Source organism: Periplaneta americana, chromosome 17 (genome assembly GCF_040183065.1).
Source record: "Periplaneta americana isolate PAMFEO1 chromosome 17, P.americana_PAMFEO1_priV1, whole genome shotgun sequence".
NCBI classification, from domain to species: Eukaryota; Metazoa; Arthropoda; class Insecta; order Blattodea; family Blattidae; genus Periplaneta; species Periplaneta americana.
This window is the reverse complement of record NC_091133.1, coordinates 126,130,854-126,140,914: the sequence shown is the minus strand read 5'-3', so window position 1 is coordinate 126,140,914 and position 10,061 is coordinate 126,130,854.

Genomic DNA, 10,061 nt, shown 5'->3' with positions numbered 1-10,061 from the left:
CATGCTCATTGCTTCCTTTCTGGGACTTATACAGAGTGTTTAAAAAATACGAGGCATAATTTCAGGTATGTATTTCCCACATGTAGACAATCAAAATAGTTCATTACAACATGTGTCCGGAAATGTTTCATTTCCGAGTTATGGCCTTCACAACATTGAAATTCACCAGAACGTTTTTCTTTCCGCAGGTCGTTGTCATTACAGAAGATGTTCAAAATGTCCACCTCCTGCTTGAATACAGACCTCACATCGATGTCTCATTGACCTGCGAACACGATCCCAACTCCAGGAGTATTGCGTATGTCCTCAGAACATGCCACAATTCGATTCCGAAGGGATTCCAAATCAGGCACCGGAGACGAATAAACCAATGATTTTAAATGGCCCCACAAGTAGAAATCGAGAGGGTTCAGATCAGGTGAGCGTGGAGGCCAAGCAATGTCTTCCGATCTGGACATTGTCGCTATGGGTACCTCTCCTGGTACAAACGACGAGCCAGCGCAGCATTGCCGTCCGCCTTACCGTACATGAAGTGTATCTCTGCCAGCTCTTGATTTGAATACATGTCGCACAGTCTAACGCCTACACAACACTGAATGTAACCTTCGCCTCGGAATGAACTGTCAGAGTGCCCTCTTAATGTCTCCTTTGACGGCAACGACCTGCGGAAAGAAAAACGTTCCGGTGAATTTCAATGTTGTGAAGGCCATAACTCGGAAATAAAGCATTTCCGGACACATGTTGTAATGAACTATTTTGATTGTCTACATGTGTGAAATACATACCTGAAATTATGCCCCGTATTTTTGAAACACCCTGTATAGTTCAAAACAAACATGGCTTGCACAAAACTGACGAAAGTTAGAATCGTTCTGTATTTCTTCTCACTGGACATTAGTGTGCACCGCTGTAAATTACGTTTATAGGACATTGAATATTTCTTCTCCTGTGGTATTACCTTCAAAGAAACGAAGTCCAAAATGTATTGTGTTATATTAATATGTTCCTATAAATAAGGCTAACCGAGCTGTATCTGTGAAATCTCTGCTTTCATTACATGTAAGTAAAAAAAGTACGAAGTTACGAATTTTAGTATTTATCTGCCCATAACACTATTCCCCTTAGCTACATCTAATAATCTACACTAATAATAAATCTGTAGCCGAAATTTTTCTGGTAATTTTCGATTTTCCAAAAATAATTGGTCCTAAAATGTATAATTAACCACCCTGAAACCGAAAATCGCTTTTTTGAAATTTTTGTTTGTCTGTCTGGATGTTTGTTACCTTTTCACGCGATAATGGCTGAACCGATTTATATGAAAATTGGAATATAAATTAAGTTCGTTGTAACTTAGATTTTAGGCTATATGGCATTCAAAATACTTTATTTGAAAGGGGGGTTATAAGGGGACATGAATTAAATAAATCGAAATATCTCGCTTATTATTAATTTTTGTAAAAATGTTAAATAACAAAAGTTTCTTTGAAAATGATTTCCGATAAGTTTTATTCTCTGAAAAATTTTGATAGGACTGATATTTAATGAGATAAATGAGTTTTAAAATTAAAATAACTGCCATCTAAGGCGGTGTATTGAAATAAAAAACAAATGATTTCGTCTATAAGGGGCCTTGGACACAACAATCGAAAGCTATGAAACATAGCCTACAGACAATGTTTCTGTGTTTGTATGAAGTAATATCGTATGCTAAATTAACCGATTTGTATAATTAATTATTATTTCACCATTGGAAAGTGTAGTTTCTCTAGATGGACATAATGCTATAATGTTATTACAGTAACTTCTGAGTGAATCGAGGACAGGTAAGATTCAAATAGCTTATGCACAGAAAACTTAATAGGCTATTTTGTGCATTCATTAAACTATGGTTCATGTAATAACAAATAAGAAACATGTTAAAGGAAGTTATCATTGCACCAAATGAGTGGTGTCTGTACCAAAATGATCGCATTTTAATTAAAATACAATTTAAATTAATCAATATATTAAACGATTTATCCTTCTATCAAACACGAATGTTTACCTGGATCAAACGTCCTATTTTAATTATGTAATTACTTTATACTTATTTGTAACAGGTGCAGCGGAGCGCACGGGTACGGCTAGTTGGTAAATAAATTAAAAGAAAAGACAATTAACAAGAATACATTTATGCAAAAAGGCAAAAGTAGCCAATGTAAAACTTTCTTAAATTGATTTTTCATTATTCGTTCAGAGGAGGTTATAAAAAGTACATTTGTAAGTCTCTATAGTACACATCCAATGTCTAAAGGTATCCAGTATACAACTCTGGACTCGTATGAAGGAAGGCAACAGTACCGAATGTTCGTGTGTACGTTATCGTTTGCAGGGGCCGCTGCTATCCGACCGTCCACAGCCCCGGGCAGTGCAGTCATTTGCTCGCCGTTTGTGAAACGTGCGAGCATTCTCCTCGACCCAACTTATGACTTCGGTACAGATATTAAGCTCTTCGTTAATGTTGATTTATTATTCTTCTTCACACAACTGCATCAGGTATACCAACTTTAACATTAGCCTCGATGGTCTTGTAAATCATGCACAAATATTTATTCCGAAATCAGTAGCACATACTGACCTACATCGACTAGGTAGATATTTTAAGCCTTTGAGACAAATTTATTTTCGTATCAATGACGCTTAGTTTTTCATCATCATCATCATCATCATCATCATCATCATCATCATCATCATAATCACGTATTTAAAAATAGGGTTAAGAACTTTACTAATAGACGGTTGTATATTATACACATTATTTAAAGGGTGTAATTGATATTTTGTTTTTTGAAGTGTTGTATCAGTGAAGAAGTGTGTTGTGTCAGTGAATTCTCTTGTGTAAGTGAAGTTCTATAGTTTATAGTGGCAGTGCAAAGTATTTGAACAGTGAAATGTTTTTGAAGTGTTAGTGAAATCAGGGTAGAATCAGTCCAGTGAGTGAGTTGACAGCGAAATGAGTGTAGTGCTGAAAGGTATTCTGCAGGTATGAACACATCATACTCGTGGGTTTTAGTTCGAACTTATGGTTAAGATACAAATTAGATTTACTTTAAATGTTATTTTAAGTGATCGTGCTTTATTTAATTTAGAATACTTCTTGTTATTATTATTATTATTATTATTATTATTATTATTATTATTATTATTATTATTATTAATTTTATTTTTTATTAGCTGTGTTTATTATTAATTGACATTATTGAGTGTAATTAGTTACCACTGCCACCGGGCATATACCCATTTACAGTGTGAATAAATCAATCCATCCATTCATCCATCCATCCATCCATCCATCCATCCATCAATCAATCAATCAATCAATCAATCAATCAATCAATCAATCAATCAATCAATCAATCAATCAATCAATCAATCAATCAATCAATCAATCAATCAATCGATCGATCGATCGATCGATCAATCAATCAATCAATCAATCATCAGCAGCAGCAAAAGTAAAACAAAATGACAACCCATTTAGATCTGCTACATTACAAGAATATCGTATGATACGAAAGTCTCTTTCCAACCGGGGAAAACATTACTTTGAAATGACGAATGTAGGACCATGACAAGGACCAAAGGACCACAACAAGGATGACGACAAGGACCACGATAGGGTTTACGACATGGACCAAGAGAAGGATTACGATGATTTTCACGATAAGGATCACAAGAACCACGACAAGAATCTCAAGTATCACGAGAAGGACCATTACGAGAACCCCTAATCACAGATGCACTTTCAAGACAACTTTAATCAGTTTCACTAAGCTGCCATCTATCGACTGCTGAAAAAAGTCATGTTATAAGCTTGTGGAATTGCATAGAGTAATAGCTTGTAGCAGTACTTCCATCTAGCGGTCATTACCAAAAAATTCATTTTCGACAGTGGAGATCCTAGTGGTTGTTTTCTTTTATATGTTGCCATTGCATAACATGGGAATGGTCAATCTAATCTATATATAATCAGGGCAAGGACTATGACAAGAATAAAGATAAGGATCATATGGACTACGACAAGCACCACGACATAGTCAAGCTAAGGATCACAAGAACGACGACAAGGATCTCAAGGATCACGAGAAGGACCACGATAAAGATCATGACGGCCAAGAAATATAAAGCAAAGAAAGATTGCTTATACACTATCACTCAATAAAATTACCCAGTGCAGAATAAAATATTATAACGTCAATTATTTAATTAATAATAATTTCTACAGTCAGATGCTTACCCATTAAATTCATAATGCCGGAGGCATTATGTTATGGAGTTGCCGTTTTCAACAACGTTTCTATGGCAACAGAAACATGAAATACGTTTTCTGAGAATTTGACTATCAGATGGCATGCATCATGTTAATTTTTCATTAATATTTAACCCTTAAATTCGTAAAGTTTCCTATAGGATACAACAGATAAATAGGCTATATGCCATAATTTTAATACAAAAATAGAAAAATAATTGGCAGGAAAATTAAAATTTTACAACATATAAAATATGGTCATTGCGATAGTTGTTTTCTTTACAGTCCGATACGGTTTAATAAACTAGTGTGAATTAGGTATCTTAGTCAATAGTAATTTTCGTTATCTTATTTTTGTTATTAATTTATTATTCTATTCGCAAAATGGTCTCATGAATCAAATATAACGTTAGGTTTTTGTTTTCTTTGTATAAATTCACTCGCGCGAGACAACTTCCTGCGATATTTTGATAAATATGCTTAAATTAGGAATTAAGAAATTGAAATAGAACGAATGAAAAATCAAAACGTCAGTCAAATTAGCGTACTCTTCGGTACATGCAGCACGGCATTTCCATCAGCTTCAAAACTGGAGTCTTCTTGAAAAGGCCTTAACTTCCCTGACATACATTCAGCATGAAAACAACGTGGCGTATTGACGGCAGGTGCAGCATTTCTTCTTCGTAGTCTTTCTTGTTCAATGTGACTGAACAGAAGGGGGAAGAATATAATAGGGGCTGCAGGAGTTGGTGATTATCGTACACTCGAGGAAAAAAATACACAAAGAAAATGCCATGCTTGAGGTGCTTCTTCCACGACAAGAACCCTGACTCACAGAATAAAGTTTGAAGAGTCAACTTCGGCAGACACAAATCTTTACAAAGAACAAAGCACTTGGTTATGTGATGCTTTGCTGACGGCGAAATAGATATACAGTATATTAACAGCATTATATGCTTAATTATTGGGCCCATAAAGAAACAGAAAGGAAAATATATCAACTATTTTATTCAGAGTGTGATTTATGGGAGGGGGATTCAAGGAGATTTTTTCCTCACTGTCAAAAACATCCCCACCTTTGCTCAAATACTGCTTATCCCAGCCAGGGATAATATTCTTTTCCTTTGTTTGTGCTGTAAAGGCATTTCTGAATACGTACATTTTCAGGTAAGTATTATTATTACTAAATTCATAATATTCAATAACTCATTTTTCCATCTAGAGTCTTGAATGCACTACTTTTAACAATTTATTACAGAAGATTGATAAATGGGCAACTTACTAGTATTATATATTTAAGCACATGGGCTTACAGCTGTTTCGGTATGTAAGTTACACCATCGTCAGAGCCTACTGGATCATAGCGTCATCTTGATATTGCTGCCTCTTCTCAATACACAGAACAATTTCAGAACACACTCACTATTTGACTCCACATTACAACACACAAACACACCCTTACAACAGGCAACGATATCAAGATGATGCTATGATCCAGTAGGCTCTGACGATGGTGTATATACACCGAAACAGCTGTAAGCCCACGTACTTAAATATATAACAATAGTAAGTTGCCCATTTATGAATAAACTCATTTTTGTGCTATCCTTCTAATAGGAACATGATATATACGCCTACTGAAATTATACAATTATTTACATATGGAGATAATGCCTTAATTCGGACATTGTACAGAATTTTTTGTATGTAATCCATAGAAATAAAATGTCTTTTCTATTTTATTCTTTTTAGATAGCTCTACATGTCTGAGTGGAACTCCGCCTCCTCTTCCAGTCTCCCCTGTCTTTAGACCAGAGGCGGGCAAAATGTAAGGAGCAATTGATGCAACCTGCATGACAACAAAATGACAAGGTGGGGAGAACACGAGACATAACTGATATCTACGTTTGCTTGGAGGGTAGCCTGACTTCACGGCGATCACAGAGTTTCTTTTGTATTGCCTGTCTTTAGATCTTACTTCCTTGTTAACAAATGTGCATTTCCTTACATCTTTCATACCCAGTACTACCATCTATTTCGTTTTCACGCATTATTATTTCATGTAGATGTATTTTTTTAATTTTAATTTAAGAAAATAATCTGCTAACAGTAGTTAATTCGTACTTAATGACTTTGTAGCTCAGTTGGAACAGCACTGGTTTACGTTGACTGCGGCCTCATGTTCGAATCCCGGTGATTGATAAGTTGTATTTGTGGAGGACAAAGCCAAGAATCATGAAGGTTCTTCTTCTCAGGTTCTCCGTTTACCTCCATCACTCCATCATCACTCTATATCATCATCATCATCATCATCATCATCATCATCATCATCATCATCATCATCATCATCATCATCTCAATGATATTTACCCAGAACGGTGCAAAATGATGCAGTATTATGACTGGCATACAATTAGAGCGTATTCCGAATCTCACCGGTGAGCAATCCGATGGCATCACGGTGTTCCGAATTCCACCGATGACGTCATTGATGCTCCACCGGTGTCGCACCGGTGCCATCAGCTTGCAGAGGTGGTGGCAGGCTCCATCAGCCGCCATCAGTGAATCTGATTGGTTCTTGTATAGGGCGGGAATTAGCAGACGAATGACACCGCCATGACGGAGTGTCATGGCGGTGTGTTCTGCTGTATTGTTTGTAATGAGCACAACGTAAAAACAATATGTTAATGGCTTATGAGCGAACATGTCAACGGACCAGTTATCACTACCGGTTCAAGAAATAAGTTGTTTATGATCGTTTTTATTTGAACGAGATGGCAGTACGGAAATTTCGCGAAATTTTGCTAGCGTAGCACAGACAACCACTTACACAGTCGCCATGACAGCATCGATTCTTCCAGCAGTTTTGTTCCTTATTTTCGTTGCAACGTGACGTCATTGATGCCACCGGACCGGTGAGATTCGGAATACGCTGTTAGAGAAGACGTAGTATACTTTCGAGGGGGAAGTGGAGTGGCAGTCTAGCGGGACTTCATCAGGCCTCTAAATCTACATAACTGAATCGACAAATGGCACCTCATCAGTAGCGGCCGGTGATCAAAATCCTCGGTGAGGCCAGATGCAACTAGTTTAAGTGCCTCCGATAGGAAATGTTTGTTTATGATATTAATTATTATTGTTATTATATTATTAATATCATTATTACTATATTATTACTATATTATTATTATTATTATCATTATTATTATTATTATTATTAGTCTACTATTCTTATTACTATCAATGAAAAATAATAATTTCACTCACCAAATAAGCTGTTATGCTCTGAGTTTCAGTGATTGTTTCAGTGTGATGAAGCATCCCATATTGTGTTGAAATTCCCCTTTCTTTCTTTTCTTTTTATTTTTTTTCCTTTGATAGCAACAAACAAGGCCAAGGGAAGTTTATTTTGCATCACATTACCACACAACCATTTATGTTGCCCATACCAGGATGCAATAGAAACTAGCGTTTTAAGATTATCTGTCAGAAAAATTATCAGCGATGTCGTAGGTATCTCGGTTGTCTCTCTCTTTATTTAAAACTTCCTTTCTTTTAGTATTATTTCTTCTCGAAAAACACACTCTAACAATGAATTAACTGCACCAGCATTATTTCTCTCATTTGTTTCTGTTTATATTTTCCCGAAATACATAACAACATTGGCCCAGATTCACTATTGTACTACGAAGTACAATAGTAGAACACCCTCGCGTATGTCATAAACTGAGACATAAGGGGAGAGAATCTCGAGTGGGTTTCTGCCTGCCAAAGAGCTGGAATTTTGTTATTTTTGGCCTAGTTAGGAAGACAAGTCACCACTGCTATTCCCACCCCACTCTACCCTTGAGGCCGGCCCATGGATGGGAGGAGTGAAACCTGACCAGGCCAGCCGAATTGTGCCTCAGCTACAACGTTTTAAGCGTAAACTCAAAGCCCGCGAAAGGACATGAAATGCATTAAGCCAGACCCGGCACGAACAATTCTGGCCTCAGGAACAAATTTTACTGCAAACCAGGTCTATATACATCACAAGCCAGACCCGGCACGAGCGATCCCAGCCTCAGGAACAAATTTTACTGCAAAACAGGTCTATATACATCAAATTTTTCAAATGCTTCTACAGCGATATATGCTTCATTCAAATAACTAATATATTATATAAAAACACAAAATTTGATTTCAGTTAATCCAAGTGACTGAGGCCCGGCCTCACTTGCCTCAGTCAATCAGCCGCCACTGCACCTCATGATACTTACAAATAAAGCAGCTGTTCGGACTTGAAATTCCCACATAAATGAGTGAGGGGTAAGATAAATTACGCCCATTCCAAGCTGCGGTGCTAGCCTTCGCACCCTTCCTCCGTAAGAAGAAAAAAAATCATTCGCAACATGATAAAGAGATTGAATTGTTATGAAAGGCATAAAACGTATAATAAGAAAGCATGTGTCACTTTTATGCTTTCCTGTTCGGGTACGCAGCTATTTCTTCTGTGTATAATGAAAATCTCCACATGTGCCATTTTAACTAAACAAATGAAAATATTGTGACAGCCACGTGAGAAGGAAGGGCTAAGTCGGCCATCCTGACGGGGATGTTGCGCGCGCATCTGCTACTGCCAAGTGAGGAAGGAAGCGAACTGCTACGTGCGGAGTGAAGGGGGGGATGGACCCTCCCGAATCGTCCAGAAGTCCGTCGAAGTTGAGATATCCTAATAATTCGAGAGAGCTATCTCTGGACACCCGTAGAAATTTCTCGTAACTATGGTTTAGTTATAAAAGAAGAAACGCGAGTGAACTTGAGCAGTTTCAGTCAGTCAGTAAGCCAGTGTTGTTAAAGTCAGTGGAGAGCAAGCCAGACAGTCTTGTGTAGCAGTGAAGCCAGCTTCGAGACCAGAGCGCGACTTGAGTTGTGTCCGTAACTGTGGAGCCTGAAGCCCGGAGTTCGAGTGCAGTGGACCGCAGTTGGGGGACCTGAGTTCGAAGTGCAGCGGATCGTCTCTGAAGGTCTGGGGTTCGAGATTCTGTGAACGCGAGTGACTGAGCTAGAAGAACTAGCCAAGACAAACGAGCTGTGAACTGAGAACTCAAAGTTCTGTGTTGTAAATAGTGCTTTGTGAATATTAGTTAAGATTAACAGTTCATTGTTGTTCGTAATAGTCCAAGCAAATTGTCATTGTCGTTTGTGGAGTGCAATAACGAACGCTGTGTTGCTGTGCGGAGAGCAAATCCCATTGTTGACGGGAGTGAAGTTAAATTGTAGAGAGTGAAGAGTTATTGTTGAGATAATAAAATTTACATTTTTGTTCAGTAAAAGTTGAAATAAAAATCTACAATATCAACGCGGATGTGTTAGCAACAATGAATGGAAGCAGTTTTGCCACAGGCCGAAAATAAAATGTACCAATCAGCTTTCACTGGGAATTGTATCAGATTGTACATATTTATTATTATTTTTTTCTATAATGTACCAGACTGCCTCCGTGGTCTGTTGGTCAGCATGCTGGCTCCCAGATCTCGAGGTCCCGGGTTCGATTCCCGGGCTCGGCTCTCAGTGAATGTTTCTTGAAGAAGAAAAAATACCTGGGTGTCTAGAGTCTGAAAATTTGTATGAATGTGAGTGTGGCGGGTTAATATTAATTAGCCAATCATAAAAAATATAAAAATACATCAGGACTGTCGCTGGGCAGTAACCTGAACACACGTTTCAGCGTCACATTGTTGACAAGTAACTCCATCTGTTAGCACAATCATAAAGCACTAATAGATGC